We start from the raw sequence: 14,985 nt of genomic DNA on the forward strand, positions 1-14,985 counted from the left end.
GGCACAGGGGGAATCCCAGTGTTGGGAGAGAGCAGCAGGCTCATGAGCATCCTGCTCTGGCAGCTGCTGAGGAGGTGGCACATGTCCTGCTCTCCTGCTCTCCTTCAAAACAGAGAATCCCTGGGGAAGTTTAGGCACAGCTCTGAGCACACCCAGCATGGCCTGGGCACAGGAATGGGGAGGGAAAAGTGGACAGGAGCCTTCTCCAACTGATTGGCAGTTTCTGGTTTCTCTCCTCAGAGTGCCAAGATGTTATAAAGAGATGTTTGTCCATGCAACCCTTGGACAGGCCATCGTTGGAAGACCTCTTCAGCGATCCGTGGATGCAGGGTGTTCATCTGCCCTAGAAGATGGGAGAGATCCATGTGCACAGTTTGATCCAGGGGCCTGGCAGGTAACAGCTCCACACATTTCTTGGTAATTAGAAGCAAAGCAAACCAGACGGTTTTTGACCAGCTTGTAGCTCTGAGCAGGGATCATCAGAAGGGAACTCACAGCTCTTGTGCTGGAGCTGAGCTGGAGATGTGCTCTGGCAAGCACTGGTGGCCACCATCCACCCTGGTTTTGCTTGTCTGGTTCATTGTTGTCTGGGGCCCTGGGCAGAACACTGACAGCCTGCTCTGACCTCCAGGGAAGGAGAAGGAGCCCCTGGAGAAGCTGGACCAGATGGGCTGCAGCTGGAGACGTCAAGGACAACTTCAAGGATTAGCACCTCTTCCTCAACCTGGCCATCTGCAGCTGAAGATGATTGACTTCGATTCTGGCGCCTTCTGCAAAGACACACTCCAGACCTAATGTGCAGGTGAGTCCCCAGCCAGGGGATGCTCAGGGCATTGCACAGCCTGGCTGGGCACCAAAGTTACCCCTCTTTGCTGGGGTGGATGCAAAGAATTCTTCAGTTGTCTGCCAAGCTGCTCTTTGGCTCTGGGCAGCTGCTGAGGAGGTGGATCTGCCATGGCTGGGTGGAGGCTGGGCACATGTCCTGCCCTCCTGCTCTCCTCCCAGAGGCAGCAATGATGGGGAGCTTTGGGCACAGCTCTGAGCTCAGCCAGCATGGCCTGGGCACTGCGGGCAGTTGGGACAAGGGGGACAGGAGCCTTCAGCTGATGGGCAGTTTCTGGTTTCTCTCCTTCCAGCCGAGCTCTGCGGATGCTGAGGCTGCTCTGGGCTCTGCCAGGGCTCTGCTGGGGCTCAGCCCTGGGCACGGCTGGGTCTGCTCTGCCCTCCCATTGCTCTGACAGCTCTGCATCAGACGAGCCTGTTCTGAGCACACCGACAGAGCTTTCTGCTTGTGCAGGTGAGTGAGACTCTCCTGCAGGCCCAGAGATTGCAGTGAGGGATACACATCCAAATGGCCAGAACCCCAACATTCCACAGTCCCAGCAAAATGCCTGTATTCACAGGGTGAGAAGGAAGGGCATATTCTTAATGAGATGGGGATCAGCAGAATTTAGATTCCCAGTCCTGCCTGGAGCTGGCAGGGCACAAAGCAATTTCTTATTGCTTCAACCACAATTTAAAATAATAATATTGGAAACAAACCCCAAAATCTATTAAAAAAAGGCTGCTGAGGGTCAGTAAGATAGATCCATGCTATCAGCACTCTGACAAAGTAAATAACTGAGTTCTCTTTACAAAAGATCAGTTTCTTCTTAATCCAAAGTTACAGAAGTTTTTATACTACACACTTGAGATTCGTTTTTATCGTTCACATTTCATCTAGTTTTTTTTTTTCTTTTCCCCTTTTTTTCCCTAAAACAGAAAACCTATCCTAAAAAAGAAATGCCCTTTGCTTCTGGTTCTCGTGTGGAGCAGCTCCGTTGCCTCTGGCCCCGGGGCTTGGGGCACTGTCAGCACCTGCTGCTTCAGCCACTGCTTCTGCTGGCATTGAGAGCAACAACCAGATTGTGGCTGATCCCGAGGGAGCAGCAGCAGGGCCTGGAGCTGATCCCTGAGTCTGGGCAGGGCTGGACAAATGACCCCACAGCAGCAGCAGCAGCAGCAAATGGAGGTGACTTTGAGCACAGCCCCTGCCACTCTTGCCTCCTGTTTGCAGTGGTGTCACAGCAGCCTGAGGCACCTGGGAGCCCTCAGTGCCAGCAGGGACTTGAGATGGCAGCCCTGGGCTCCTGGAGGTTGTGCAAGGAACAGAGCTGGGCACTCCCTGTCCATATGGAGCTTGCAGATGGAAAAGGCTGCTGTGCCCAGGCAGCTCCAAGGGCAGAGAAATGAGGCTCTCGAGCACTTGATCTGGGCCAGTTCCACAGTCCTGGGCAGCAGGCAGCGAGCAGAGGGGGAACAGAGGGCACAGCAAGAGGGACAAAAGCAGTCAAGTGCAGAGACTGGAGAGAGCCACACCTGGCAGAAGGAACAGCTGCTTCCTTGCACTCTTGAAGAAAGCTCTTGGCTGTTTCAGAGCACTGAAAGGTGTGAATGGCAGAGAGGAAGCAACACCAAACAATGCTCCTGTTTTCACACCCTCTCCTCTCAGTGTCCAGAAGGAATTGGATGAACTGTATTCTTCTCTCTGAGTCATCTCCTTCAGCACGACCAGCTTAGCACCAGGAGCTAAAGGGCCTGAAGCCTTAGGCCTCAAGAGCTGACCAAGAGGGAACTTTCTGAGCAAACTAATGCTGCTAACATGGACCTAGCTGAATGGAGCAGATAGAATCCTGGAATTATAGAATCCTTTCTGTTGGAAAAGACCTCTGAGCTCATCAAGCTCAGCCATTCACCCAGCACTGTCAGCCCAGCACTAAACCACATCCCTGAAGTGCCAAGGCCTGAACAAGAGGCCTGACTGAGGCCTGAACAACAGGCCCTGAGCCAAAGGTGACCTCTCCATCAACCTTCCAACCAAAGGTTATCATTGTATCCACTCATTACTGAAATATGCATGATCATTAGCATTGTGATAGTTGTATCCACTAAGTAGGGGATCAGGTATTGACTTTTCTGTATTTAGAAGCTAAACAAGGCCATGAAATACAACATCTGACCTGGTTTGGGGCTGTATGGTCAAAGTCAAATCTCTTGGTTCCTCCTTGAGCCCTGGCCAGGCTTTGGGAGAAACCAAACAGCAGAATGAATCCAGATGTTCCTGCACTGGAAGTGCTGTCAGTTTGTTTGTTCAGCACTCTCCAAGCTGGGCCCTCTCACAGTGAGGTTGGAGCCTCACCTGTGGCTGGACACAGCTGCAGGAATTCCCAGTGTCCAGAGTGGCTCTGCAGCCCTTGGCTGTGACAGCTTCCCCAGCTGATGTGTGGGGCTGGGTGATGGTAAAGTGTGAGGGTAACTGGTGATGGATCTTTCTAAATCATTACAGGCACTCTTTGGTAGGAATGATTGGGTGCATTGCTGAGCTTCTCCTGTTGTGATTCTTTGCTGCTTTGAACTGTAGGAAATTGCACTGATTCCTTCAGTTGGTGTTTGTGTCTTTGGTGCTGGCCCTGCCCACTGGCAAAAGAAAATTGGCATAGTCTGTCCAGATCACAGCAAAATGTCATTTTTTATATGTAAAAGTAAGGAATCAGTCCTATCCGAAATTCCCGGGTGGGAAGACCTTCCCTATAGTTCTCTGGCTCTGGAGTGGGCTGAGGTCAGAGCACTGTGTGAGCAATGGGGAAGTTGGTTAAAAGCAGCTGAACCAGTGGATGTCTTAAAATGCATCCAAAAATTGCGTTTTGAAAAAGGAAAAGAACTTGTGGATTTGGGAAGACATACATGGATTTTGTTAACAGGATATTGTAAAAAACACCAACAAAAGGAGCCATTGGTGGAATGCTCCCACATGGAGTGACAGAAGGAGTTTTTAATCTTGAGCTCAGATTCATCTGTGCAAGTGAAATAATAATAATATAATGAAAACCTCTATAGATATATATTATAATAAAAACTTCATATATAATGAAAACATTTCTTATATAAATATAAGTACTAATATAAATGTCACAAAATAATTAAATATATCTATATAATGCTCACATTTGTTAGCTTTGGCTGCTCAGGAATGTACCTCTAAATACCTTACAAAATATGACTAGCCAGGACCTGAATGTCAGTGGTAAACATTGTGAGATTGTTTACAATAAATACAGGAGGAAGGGATGAAATTGGCAATTTTTATAGGGTTTGGTGATACTGTGAAATGGAATGCTTTGTCTGTTACTGTGAAAAATAAAGCGATTAAGGCTGCTGGGTTTTTCATATACCAGACTGTCCACAAGCTGCAGGACTGGTTGAACAGATAAAGGGGTTGTTAAAAGAGCAGTTGAAAAATTAAGGAGATGGGAACCTGTCCTGATGGAGAACCCCTTAGAGGTCCACTCCAGAAGCTGCAGGGCTGGATCTTTATGCATTAGATTTAATGAGGATAAATCAGAAGCAAATCAGAGTTATCAATACCAGAACAGGAATTCAGATTCCTCCAGGACACTTTGGTTTGATAACTGCTCACTGCAGCTTGGCCTTGAAAATTATTCATGTCATGGGAGGAGGAATTGATGCAGATTATCAAGGAGAAATTGAAGTAATTCTGTTAAACAATAGTGAACCAAATTGAATTATTCAAGCCCATGACAGGGTAGTATGATTATTGACATTGTAGTTTTAAAGACATTTGGGGGAAAAAAAAAAAAGATCCACCTCAAATCACCACTGTCTGTGGAGATAAAGGGTTTGGATCCAGCAGTCCTAATAATGGAGCCAAGGTGTGGGTCCAGAGGCCAAATGGCCCTTCTGAGCCAGCTGAAGGAACAGCTCTGGGGAAATTAAATTAAAACACTGTTTTAATCCTGAAACCTGGGCAGGAACAATGGGAATATGTCCCTGCAGCCAACTGTTCTATGGGAGAACAAGCAGATGTTATAGGATGTTGTTTTACAGATCCTGCCAGACCAAATCTCCCTGTTTGCCCTAACGTTCCCTTTGGAAAATGCTCTGATCCACAGGGCTCCATGTGAAGGCTGATGTGACCCTGAGTGCCTTCCACAGGAATTCCAGCCAGGAGCCTGGAGCACCTCAAGGACTGGGAGCTGGCAGCTCTCCAGCCGAAGGGGAAAGGACCCCACCAAGCCTTGTTACCCACAGACACCGCAGTGAAGCTGAACAGCAAAGGACCTTGGGGCATTATTGTGGAATTGAAAAGGAGCCAGCTCCATGGACAATGGAATTATTGTTCCTAACCCAAATGAGATTGAGGAAAAAGTCACTTGTCACTAAAGAACTACTTATGCCTATAAGATATATCTTGATAGTCAACCAGAATCTTTGCCAGAAACACCTCTGGAGTTTCACCAAGGGATTAGCCATAAGAATTCGTATGAAAATGTAAAGATCAAGGTAGCAAAAATACTCAATGTAACTTATTGCTGGATTTGTTCTCAATCAATGTTGGGAGGAATGGGATTCCCTTGCAGGGCCCATCCTGTGGGGTGGCAGAACTCTCTCAATGGGCTCTGACTTGTAACGGAGTCAGTGAAGGGACAGTTAGAGAAAACTATACTGTGGAACAAAAGAATACAGTGATCAGTTTTACAGGATTCAGTAAGATTTCCCTTCAGGAGAAACCTACCCTGTTATAGTTAGAGGCCAAAATATGAAAGGATTTATATGGTTTAGCATTACTGAAAAAGTCAATAGAGCTTGGGGTGCTGGAGCTGCTCAGGGTCAGTGTTACACCACTCTCAGCTGCAGTGCCACCCTTTTGGGTACTTTGGCAACAACCACAGGGAAGAGCTGGGGCCAAGAGAAGATTTTCCACCCAAAGAGTGCCTTTGATTTCAGAAAGCCAAAGATTCTGGTTCACCCTGTGCCCTTTGTGTGCTGCCTCATCCTATGAAGTTTACATTAAGGAGCTAAATTGATTATTAGAAGAAGTAGCAAATGATGCTATTAAAATACCGAATAGCACATCCTATGAGCTCCAACAAACACCAATGGGAGCTCTACAGAACCACATGGCCTTGGATTATCTGCCTTCTGTCCAGGGAGGAATCTCTGCTATTCTAGGACAGGAATGTGGCACTTGTATCAGTGATGGGTTTGGAGTCCAACAGTCAGGAATGACCTCAATAGAAAGAACAGTAGAAGAGTGGCAGAAGGAAAAAAATTCTCCCTGGTGGGATTGGCTTCATGGCTGCCAAATTGGAGGCTGCTGTGAAATGCATTTGTGGCAGTGACTGTAATCATTGCAGTGTGTGCACTTGGTGTGTTATGATTCCATGTTAGAGTTGTTGTGCCAGTTTTTCCTGGAAAATAGAGAATTCAGATTTGTCTAAAAAGAGAGAGAGTCTCAAGAAAAAAGGAAGACTTGATAGATAACATAGAGAATAGCAACTAATGAGGTATGTTTTAAAAGGATTGCCAATTATAGGTCTGAGTAATGAACCTAAAGAGCATTTAATTGGAGAGCGAGAGGCTATGCCTTTATGCCTAATACCTAAATCTAAGGTTATATTATTGAAAGAATTGTTATGAAGGTTGTAGTTTATCTACAATGGACTTACTGAACTACCAAGGCCTGAACAACAGGCCCTGAGCCAAAGGTGATCTCTAGATGAACCTTCCAACCAAAGTTTATATATGTATCTGCTAATTAACAAAATATTATTGCCAAAATGATCATTTTAGCTGTTCATTGTGAAATCTGGTTTTACCTTTCAGTATTTAGAAACCAGACAAGGCCAAATCAGGCTTTCTTTGGGGCTGTATGGTCAAAGTCAACTCCCTTGGTTCCTCCTTTGAGCCCTGGCCAGGCTTTGGGAGAAACCAAACAGCAGAATGAATCCAGATGTTCCTGCACTGGAAGTGCTGTCAGTTTGTTTGTTCAGCACTCTCCAAGCCGGGCACTCTCACAGCGAGGTTGGAGCCTCACCTGTGGCTGGACACAGCTGCAGGAATTCCCAGTGTCCAGAGTGGCTCTGCAGTCCTCGGCTGTGACAGCTTCCCCAGCTGATGTGTGGGGCTGGGTGATGGTAAAGTCTGAGGGTAACTGGTGATGGATCTTTCTAAATCATTACAGGCAATCTTTGCTCGTGATGATTAGCTCGTGACATTGCAGCATCAACTGGGACATCATAGAGAGGGCTGTGACATTACAGGGTGCCTTGCTGAGCTTCTCCTTTTGTGATAATTTGCTAATGATCATGTGCTTTGCTGAGCTTCTCCTTTTGTAATTCTTTGCATTATATAAATTACACTGTTCCTTCAGTTGGTGTCTGTGTCTTTGGTGCTGACCCTGACCACCAGCAAAACAGGATCCCCTCCTGCCTAAGTGTTCCCTGGGAAGACAAAAACCATCACTCGAAATGTCACCCCTTGCTCCTTGTTCTCCCCACTTTATCCACTGAGCATGATATCCTGTGGTCTGGGATATCCCCAGGGTCAGTTGGGTCACCTGTCCCCCTGTGTCCCCTCCCAACCTCCCCCACACCCCCAGCCCCTCCCCAGCGTGGCCAGACGAGGGGCAGGAAAGGCCTTGGCTCTGTGCAAGCTCAGTGAGAACAAAACCATCTGTGTGTGATCAACCCTGTGCTCAGCACAGCCCCAAAGCACAGCCCCAAGAAAGCCCTGGGAAGGAAATTCCCTCTGCCCCACCCAAAGCAGCACCCCATGGCCATCCAGCATCACCACGGCTCCACAGGCTGCTTTCTGACCGTGACAATCCCCATCCCAGCAGGGCAAAGGTTGTTTGCCATGGACCCAACCTCAGCAAAGTGTCTCCTGCAGGTTGTCCTGGCATTGGAGAGTAGGAAGGGGGGCTCTGTGCTGGTTGCCATGGCAACCTCTGGACCAATGATGCCCTATGGTGGTTGCCATGGCACCCGAGCCCAGCAGTGTCTCAGTGCAAGTGTCCCTGGCATCAGTCCCTCCAAGGGGTTTCCATGGCAACTGCCATGACAGGTGACCCAGGTGTGGTGTCCCAGTGATGGTTGCCATGGAAACAGTCCCCAGCACTGACCCTTTCTGTCAGGCTGACCTGGCCTTTGGCCCTGGCACTGGGCTTTGCTGCTGGTTCCGCGGCGCCTGCCCAGCCAGCGCGGCACAGGGCAGGTGGCCATGGCACAAACCCCAGCCATGGATCCCCTGTGGCTCTGGGCAGTGACACCAGCCCTGAGCAATGGGCTGCTGCCCTGGGCTCAGTGAAGTGGCCATGGCAACAGCCCCTTGCAGTGGCCCAGTGCAGGTTGGCATGAGAATCCAGCATCACAGCTGGCCCAGGGCAGGGCTGCAGTGCCCTTCCCAGCAGCCTGTCTGCACACAAGCACTTCCAGGGCTCTCTGCATTTCCCTTCCCCTCACTCTTGGCTCACTCACACACCTCTCAACAATCCCCTTGGTGCTTTGAGCCACAAGGAGTTCAAAGCTTGTCTGCCCTTCAGCAGTTGGTCTAATTCTGCCTTCACTGAACACTGGATTTGTGTTTATTGTAGAACTTCCTGTGTGTCTAAAATTATCCTTGCATGGTTCTGCCTTGGGGAAGGGGAACCTCCTTGGTGGCAGCTTGGGCTTGGCACACACTTAAGGAGGGTGTCTGATTTCAGTGGGGAAACTCAGGAGCTTCAAGAAATAAAAGAAGAAACCCCTCTTTGCCTGAGTGCAGCCAGTTGTGCAAGCAAAGCAGGTTCCAGGTGAGTGAGGAGAGACAGGATGGGGTTGGGCTTTGAGGACCAGGGTTGTCCACACCCATGTCAAGGCACAGCTTCTCTGACCAAGCCAGACCTCCTTCGGTAAGACCCTGGATCAATGTCAGTCACAGAATGCTGCAATCACCTCTTCTCTAAAGGGACAAATACACTCTTTAAAATAGGAATGCCGATTTATTAGAAGCTCTTTGAAATATTTCTCCATAATGATAAAATAACTTCCTAATGAACAGCATAATACCAGAGGGAAATCAAGGCAGAGCCATGGTTTGTCAGGAGTCTGGATCAGCCCAAGGCTTTGTGTGCCAAGGCAGAGCCAGGCAGGATGCAGAGCTGTCAGGGAAGGAAGAGGCCAGGGAGGTGGGGCAGCCGGGGGATGGCGACAGCCTGCAGGGACAGAGGCACAGGGCATGGACAGCATAGGACAGCCTGGGCTGGAGAGGGCAGAGGGATGTGCAGAAGCTGCAAGGCCCTGACAGAGCCAGCTTGTGCAGCACTTTGGGCATGGCTGCTGTCCCTGGCCCTGAGGCCAGCAGGACACAAGTGACCCTTGCAGCCCTGGGGCCTCATGGCCTCCTTGTCCCTCCCACAGCAGCCTGGCAGGGGCCACCCCATGGTCCTGCCCTTGGCATTGCACATCCCCACATCCCAGTGCCCTGGGAAGAGCCCTGAGCAATGAGGGAGGGACAGGATCTGCCTTGCCAGGGGCTGGGGCTCAGGGCTTGGCCCTTTGGATTCATGAAACACATCCAGGTTTGCTCAGTATCAGAGACACCTTTGCCTTGTTTGTCCTCACCTGCCATCACTGCCTGCAGTGTTCTGCTCTCACTGGAACCTGGGGAGAGTTTCTCAGTTGTGTCTGTTAGAGGAACCCATTTAAACTACAAGGAACTTCAGTGTTTCCATCTCACATTGACTTCTTGAGAAGTCTTTTGCACTCACTCTGAGGGACTGACTCTGATGCAAACAGCACCAAAGCCCCACGAGGGTCATTCCAGTCCCTGTGCTGTTGCTGTGCTGCTGAGCTGGGCTGGGCTCCTGGCACAGAGGAGCTCCTGGCAAGCAGCAGCGCTGCAGAGAGACAGCTCTGCCCAGGAGCAGCTCCTGTGCACAGCCCAGCAGGGCTGGGGCACTGCCAGGCCATCTCAGGGACACCAGCAGGGCACACCCAGAGCTCACAGGTGCTCAGCATTGGCAGGGGTTGTGCCATGGCCCAGAGGGGCTGTGTCATAGCCATGGGCACCTCTGGGGCTGTGTCAGAGAGCCACAGAGCAGCTGTGATGTCAGACAGGAGCTGTGTGACATCACAGAGTGGGTTGTGAGAGGTCACACATTTGGCTGTGACATCACAGAGTGTTCTGTGAGATCATGGACCAGCTATGGCATCAGAGAGGGGACTGTGTGACATCGCAGAGCTCACTGTGACATCACAGTGTGGCTGTATGACATCCCAGGTTGGCTGTGAGGTCACAGAGGGCTGTGACATCATAGACTGGGCTGTGAAATCACTGGTCGGTTGTGTGACATGATAGGGCAGGATGTAATGTCCCATGGTGGTGATGTGACATCATGAAGCAGGCTGTGCCACAGAGCGGGCTGTGACATCACAAAGAGGGCTGTGCGGTTGCAGAGCAGACTCTGCCATCATAGAGGATGGCTCTGTCTGACATCAGAGAGCAGGCTGTGACATCACAGTGTGGCTTTGTAACATCACAGAGTTGTCTGTGACATCAAGGAACAGGCTGTGTGATGTCACAGAGGACGCTGTGACGTTACAGACTGGGTTGTGACATCACAGGGTTGTTGGGTGACATCCCAGAGGGGTTGTGACATCCCAGAGCAAGCTGTGACATCACAGAACGGTGGTGTGACACCCGAGGGCAGGTTGTGTGACATTGCAGCATCAACTGGGACATCATAGAGAGGGCTGTGACATTCCAGAGTGGATGTGTGACATCACAGGAGGTCTGTGTGAGGTCACTGGGGGCTGTGTGAGGTCCCTGGGGAGGTCACTCTGCCCTAGCCCCCACCAAAGTTCCCCCAGACAACTCCAATGCTGCTCGTGCACAGCAGGGTCCCCTGTCCCCCCAGGTCCCCCCCGACCCCCAGTGCCACAGCCTCCCCCACAGGATGTTCCACCAGATCGACCCCCAGAGCCTGACATGGGGACAGGGGGGACAGGGCCCTGGGGGGTGGGACAGGGGGACAGGGATCCCCTGGCAGCGTCCCCGTGTCCCCCAGGAGGAGAGCCTGGCCCAGGTCTTATAAATGAGGGCTTGAGAGCACTTAAAAAATCCCCAGCAAGGCATCAGCAAAAACCAGATTTAATGTCAAGCGACAGCACAACAAAGTTCCTTGCCAAGAGTCACTCTGCTCCTGACTGGACAGTTCAGGCACACCAGAGGAAAAAAGCAACAACAAAACCAAGCAAATCCAGGCAATCAAACCAGATATTGACTGAGAACTGTCCTTGTGTGTGTGTGTTTGTGTGTGTGTGTGTGTGTGTGTGTGTGTGTGTGTGACAAAAGGACAGTGAGGGCGAGCATAAAAGGAATATGGCCTAAAATCTTAACAGCCCTCAAACTTAACAGAACTTAACTTCTACCTTAACCTTGACTTATACCTTAAACTCAACAACTTAGCAGAAGAAAAGCCCTCAGCAGCATTTCACTTAGCTCATACCTGATGACTGAACCTTACTTACAGGCCTAACTCACTCAGATATCCAAAGCACTTCAACACCTCCCAGAGCAGCATTTCTCCCCCATTTGCAGAGCACAGGCACACGTGTGTGCACACAGACAGAAAGAGGCAGTGCCAGGCAGCTGTCAGAAATTGCCCTGGAGGCCAGGGAAATGCTCACTGGGGATGCTTTTGCATCTCCCCAGCAGGCGAAGGGTTGAGCCTCGAGCAGTGGGGGGATCGGCCCAGGGTCCCTCGTTGTTCGGGGATGCTCCGAGTGCAGCAAACGGGAGAGTTCCCGGCTCGGAGAGGCCCCACTCAGAGGGAGCTCACTGCTCCAGGAGAGCTCCAAGGGGCTCATTTGGGAGCCCTGTTCATAGGGCCCCAAGAGATGGGCTTTAGTGACAGCAATGTTTCATCCTGGCTGCACTTCGCATCAACAGCTTTCTTTGACACTGTGAGAACGGGGATGTTGTGCTATTGAGGGGAGAAAAACAGTTCCCAAGGCTGCTCCTAAAGCAACCAGGAGCTGGTTGGACAGCAGCAGTGGCTGGGAGCAGACAGTGTTTGTGATCAGCTGCAGAGGAGCTGAGCCCAGGGGCTGTTGGCCAAGGCTGAGGCCTAATGAGCATTTCTCAGATCGCAGGGCAGCCTGAGAAGGGGAGGGAGGAATGCACCACCCCAGGGCCCCATGGAACTGAGGAGACCATGGTGACACTGTGGGGCCTTGTGGGACCGAGGGACCATTGTGACACTGCAGGGCTGGTGGAACCAAGAGGCAATTTGACACTGCTGGGCCTCATGGAAGCAAAGGGGCCATTGAGGCCGCTGGGACACTGCAGGGCCTTATAGAACCAAGAGTCCATTGTGACACTGCGGAGCCACAGGAGACCTTTGTGACACTGTGAGACCCCATAGAGCCAAAGGTCCATTGTGACATTGCAAGGCCTCATGGAACCATGGAGAGAATATGAAGAAATGTCACAGCCTCATGGAACCAAGGGGACATTGTGACAGTGCAGGGCCCTGTAGAACTAGTGAGACCATTGTGACACTATGAGGTCCCATGGAACCAAGGGACCATTGTGACACTACAGGGGCCATAAAATCAAGGGAACATGGCACAGGTCTGGCTGGTTTGGTCTCCCAGGGGCCACCTGACTTCTCCAGCCAACCATGACATGTTGAGAGTCTCTTCTCATCTGCTACTGAAACACTGGGGCTCTCTGCTTTCCTTCCTGTTAAAAAGAACTGTCCTTCTCCTCCAGGTACCCATGGGCAGAATTGGGATTTCGCCACCACATTTCCTTCTATCCAGGGATCTTTCCCATAGGAATATTTTCTTGTACTCAGAGTCCACAAACAACTGTAATTCCTTTCACAGGTCTTGTTGAGAGGGTTGTTTGGAGCCTTACACCTGCAATCACCATTCCACAGCCCACATCCCACTGCTCCCAGGAGAGCCACAAGCATCCTGTGAGGCCACAGAGCCCCATTCCCAGGCCATGGGAGTCAGGGCTTGGCTGTCCTGCTTGGCACAGCCCAGGCAGGGCTTTCACAGCCACACTCCACAGTTCATTTCCCACCTGGACCTGGTGGTGCCTCTGCGTTCTGCTTTCCCAGCCCCAGGCATGCTCTCCTTGTCTGCTCATTCTCCCCACAGTCTCTTGGCAGGGATGGCCTCAGTGGGGGCTGCTGACATTCACAGCAACTTAGACGTTGCTGCTGAACTTTACTTCTCCAGAGGCTTCAGATCTTCAGGAATTCAGTGCTCCAGGGCTCATTGATTTTCAAAACAGCTTAACAAGTCAAGCTTTTGGGAACAATATGATTTAAGTTTTCAATCCTTCTGTGATTAATTAGGCAGATTTCTCAAGTGCATTCAAAGTAAATATATTTTCAAAAACAGTGGGAAAAGACTTTTTAGGTTTTGTTTAGGGTTTTTTCCCTGTTGATACAATAATATATGCAATTCCCAATTGATATTGAATCCAAGTATCTCCTAATATAGTGTGAATAGAGAAGAAATTCCTTGTCTGCTCCTGGCCTTGCTGTCAACTCCGGCAGCAGCTCCGTGGCCCCTTTGTGCCCCGCTGCCCCAGCCATGGTGCCACAGCCCCCCTGTGCAGCCCAGGCCAGGCCAGGAGCATTCCAGGTGGGAATAGCCTCTGTGCTGTGGTGCCCACAGCAGCCCCTGGGGCTCTGTGCCCCCATGGCCTCCCTGCTGGGCAGCCTCTCCAAGCTCCTGCACAGCCCGTGGCACCTGTGGCCCTTCCCAGCCAGCCCTGCCCCAGGCTCTGCCAGGCTCGGGGCCAGCAGAGAGGCCAGGCAGGGCTGACCATTGCCGGGAACAGGCCCTGAGCCCTGCAGCAGGATGGAGCTGGGGCACAGCCAAACTCACCCGCAAACCTGGGCTGAGCAGCCAGGGCTGGCAACGGCTGGGGACAGAGGCTGAGGCTGACAAATGTCCTGGGCTCCCTCCCTGCTCTGTCCGTGCCACCAAGGGCACAGAGCAGCCTCCTCTCTCGGCCACTAGCCTGTTTTCCAGCCCTTCCCCAGGCCCTGGCTCTGCCCCACAAGCCCTGGGCTCAGTCCTCCCCCTGCACGCTCACACAGGCTGAGATGGACACTGATGGGTTTCTCTCCCAGCTTCTCTCAGCCCAGCCCAGCTCCCTCCAAGCTGCAAGGGAACAGGGTGAAGAGCTCATCCTGAGGAAGACTACTAACTTCATCTTTGGGACCCTCACCCACAATTAATCTGTGACACTGTGCTTGCACTAACATATTTAAATGAACTTTGAACTCATTATAATACTAATCGGGGATAGGTAATGAATATATATAGGGGCATTGTGCAACTTTCTGCATATGTAACCTGTAACCTAATATAAACCTAGTGAAGTGCTGCTGACGGGGTGCATGCCTTTGGAGGGGCTACCCCCCATGCACCCCAGCTGGAATAAACACATACCTACCTCATAACTTTCTCAGTTGTGGAGTCAGTCTGCGCCACACCAGCACCTGGAGGGACCTCTAGCCCCAGGAACACGGAGCAAACTGAAACCACAACTCTGCAAATGCTGCATGTGCCCAAAGGAATTGCAAAGAAAGTTGGGGTGTGGAAAACAAATGACAATTTATTTACAGAAGAGCAGCAACAACAAGCTGCAGAACGTATTTACAATATAAGAATCTTTATAACAACAGCAATCTATAGAACGTATTTACAGTAAAACGTTTTATCTTAAAGGAGAAATCTAATCAACATATTTACAAACGTTCATAACAAGAACAAACAGAACATATGGAAAGGATGGTGTGTCCATCATCTCCATCAGTCCTGTAAGAAAAGGAAGCAGCACGGTCACTCCAGCCCAGCCCTGAGGGCTGTTCCCTGTGCCCCCAGGCTGGCACACACTGGCACAGTGGCACTCTGCTGCCAGCACTGACCCTGGCTGGGGCTGGAAGACATGCCTTAGGCACCGGGATGGGGCTGGTGTGGCCCAAAGCAAGCGCAGGGCAGGCTAGGGGGTGTGGTGCTTGTGCCACCAGAATCCAGGGTCTCCCCGGGCACTGTGTCCTGAGCAGGGCCACCCAGCCCAGCCCCAGCCTGGCGGCAAGGGACCCACAGTGCCTGTGGGCAGGGCATGGGGAGCACC

At 50.9% G+C, this 14,985-nt stretch overlaps 1 protein-coding gene and 1 long non-coding RNA gene across 2 annotated transcripts in view; both read left to right on the forward strand.

Annotated features, from left to right (window-relative positions):
- Positions 1 to 14,985, forward strand: part of LOC146420171 (uncharacterized) — a 482,891-nt gene that overhangs the window by 142,069 nt on the left and 325,837 nt on the right. The window lies entirely within an intron of this gene.
- LOC146420181 (uncharacterized) lies at positions 239 to 1,291 on the forward strand. The gene is made up of 3 exons (XR_014849243.1): positions 239 to 394; positions 632 to 802; positions 1,137 to 1,291. It is a non-coding gene; the product is annotated as an uncharacterized LOC146420181 (long non-coding RNA).

Source organism: Lichenostomus cassidix, unplaced genomic scaffold, assembly GCF_008360975.1.
Source record: "Lichenostomus cassidix isolate B80296 unplaced genomic scaffold, HeHo_3.0 HiC_scaffold_44, whole genome shotgun sequence".
NCBI lineage: Eukaryota > Metazoa > Chordata > Aves > Passeriformes > Meliphagidae > Lichenostomus > Lichenostomus cassidix.